The 2,270-nt window shown below is 67.4% G+C and overlaps 2 non-coding genes across 2 annotated transcripts in view; both read left to right on the top strand.

Moving 5' to 3' along the window:
- Positions 1 to 546: 546 nt before the first annotated feature.
- Positions 547 to 700, top strand: LOC140472750 (5.8S ribosomal RNA). Its single transcript, XR_011957832.1, has one exon. It is a non-coding gene; the product is annotated as a 5.8S ribosomal RNA (ribosomal RNA).
- A 1,504-nt stretch (positions 701 to 2,204) lies between these two features.
- LOC140472762 (28S ribosomal RNA) overlaps positions 2,205 to 2,270 on the top strand; it is a 3,814-nt gene continuing 3,748 nt past the window's right edge. The window contains exon 1 of the ribosomal RNA XR_011957844.1: positions 2,205 to 2,270. This exon is cut by the window's right edge and continues 3,748 nt beyond it. This is a non-coding gene — a ribosomal RNA (28S ribosomal RNA).

The following is a 2,270-nucleotide window of genomic DNA, read 5'->3' as shown; positions in this document are numbered from 1 at the left end:
GGGCGCCTGGCGTCGATCGGTGGTCGGTGGCTTGCGGGCAAGCTGCGCTGTGAGTGTGGGAACGAGTATGACGAGCCGTTGCCGCGACTCCCAGTCCACCTCGGCGGTGGCTGGGCCGGGCGGGCGTCTGCTCGGGCGAGTGCCGCCCCCGCCTCCTCGCAGGAAGTCCGCTCGCCGACACGCCGCCACGTGCACGCGTCAGTGACGCTGCCGAACCGATGGCCGGTGCCCGTTCCCGCCTCTGCTTTTCCTAGGGCAAAGCTGCTGCACGCCTCGTGATACTAGGCGGGCGACATGGTGGCGGTGATCCTGCCTCCGTCGCTGCGGTGCGTTGGGGCACGCATCGCCTCTTGGGCGCCCTGTCCTCCTCCCCCCAATAGACGTATGTTTCTGCGGGCCGCACCAGGATGGTGCTCCCCATCGCTTCACGCCACCCTGCTCCGCCCGCACGCCGGCGTGCAGGTGGCTGTAGCTCAAGGTGGGGAGCGTATGTGCGGTCCGGGTCGCTTTCCTCTGGCGAGGGAGAGACCTAAAACAAACTCAGACAACTCTTGACGGTGGATCACTCGGCTCGTGCGTCGATGACGAACGCAGCTAGCTGCGAGAATTAATGTGAATTGCAGGACACATTGATCATCGACACTTTGAACGCACTTTGCGGCCCCGGGTTCTTCCCGGGGCCACGCCTGTCTGAGGGTCGTTTGGCAATCAATCGCACTCGCCTTGGCTGGCGAGAGCGCGGCTGGGGTGTCGCAGAGGACCCGTCCTCTTTGTCCCCCTAAGTTCAGACTCCGGAGCCCTCCGGCGTCGGAGCGCTTGGCCTTTCCCCCCCACCCTGCACATTCCGTTCGTCAGGCTCGACGCCATCCCCCCGCCGGGGAGCGCGGCCTGGCGTCCGTCTGTGTCGTGGCAGTGGGGCCAGCACGGCTGTCACCGGTCCCAGAATGGCTGTCGGTGGTTCACACTGTGTGTGTGTGCCAACCCTCCTGGTCTCTGGGACACGGAGCTGCCACGAAGTGTTGAGCCTCCAGTGGGGGGGTCTGCCTAAGCTCTGCACGTCCGCATTGGGTCCGTCTCTCGGTTGGCTGGCAGTGGAAAGAGTGAAGGGAGCCGCGGAGGTCCGGTGCTGGTGCGCCGCCGGCCTGACCGTGGAGCTCGCCGGTTTGACACGCTGACCCGACTCGATGGTTGATCGATTGAGAGTGCTGGGAGCTGCAGGCCGCCCGCTGCTGCAGCCGCCCGTCTCGTGGTTCGTCCTCGGCCTTAAGTGGCCGGCGGGGCGTCTGATCCTGTCTCCCCTGCTGGCGCCGAGTGCCTGGCCGAGGGAGGAGGTTTTCGTCGAACGCTGTGACTTGGACGGTCGCACGCGCGTGGATCGCTGGCTCTTGGCTCTCCCGTTCAGTCCGCACGTTTTCCGCTCCGTCCTGCCACCGGTCTCGGGAGGTACGGAGGGGTTGGCGGGCGTGGTGTGTGCTCCGTCACCGTGCAGGCACACCTACCACGCCGTCGGCCGACCCCCGCACGGTCCTCCTGGCCATCGGGAGGACGGCGGAACGTCGGGCTGTCGGGGGCCAAGTCGCCAGAAGGCCACCGCTGTGTCTTCCGTACCCTGTCACCGTCGGCGTGCCTTCCTCAACTCGTCCGGCTCGGGGCCGCTGGGTTCAGGAGCGGCGTCGCCCGCCGGCCCCACTGAAGGCCGTGCCGTTCCGCGGCTGGCGATCGATGTGCGTGGCGTGCCTGCGCGACCGTTCGCCACTTGAGCCTCGGCACTCCTCTCTCCCTCTCTCTGACCGTCGGGCAGTCTCTGTCTGCTGGTGCCTCGCACGTCCCGGGCGGCGGGTCGTCACCCCCGCGACCGGGCCTCCGGCAAGGCAGGAATCAGGCTGACCCTTCCGCTCGAGTAAGCAGCCGGCACTTCCGAGTTTCGCCTCCCGCCGTGGACGGGGGAGGGTCTCCGGTCCCGTGGAATTGCGCCGAGCACGTCCCCGCGCGTGGACGCGGCGGCGCTGGAGGCGGCAGGGGCGGCCACTCGTCGACACCATCGCTGGCCAAGGGTGGTGAGCGACGTGCGGGTGGCTGGCTCTCTGACCGTCGCGGCGTCGGCCAAACTCCCGTCCGCGGTGAGACGTTGCCGGCCCACTAAGAGGTGGTGCGGGGGATTCGCACGCTGGCGGTGCGGCCTGGCCATCCTCTGACTCTGGGTACGACCTCAGATCAGACGCGACAACCCGCTGAATTTAAGCATATTACTAAGCGGTGGAAAAGAAACT

The sequence above is a fragment of the Chiloscyllium punctatum genome, unplaced genomic scaffold (assembly GCF_047496795.1).
Source record: "Chiloscyllium punctatum isolate Juve2018m unplaced genomic scaffold, sChiPun1.3 scaffold_434, whole genome shotgun sequence".
Lineage (NCBI taxonomy): Eukaryota > Metazoa > Chordata > Chondrichthyes > Orectolobiformes > Hemiscylliidae > Chiloscyllium > Chiloscyllium punctatum.
This window is presented reverse-complemented; position numbering and strand designations above follow the sequence as displayed.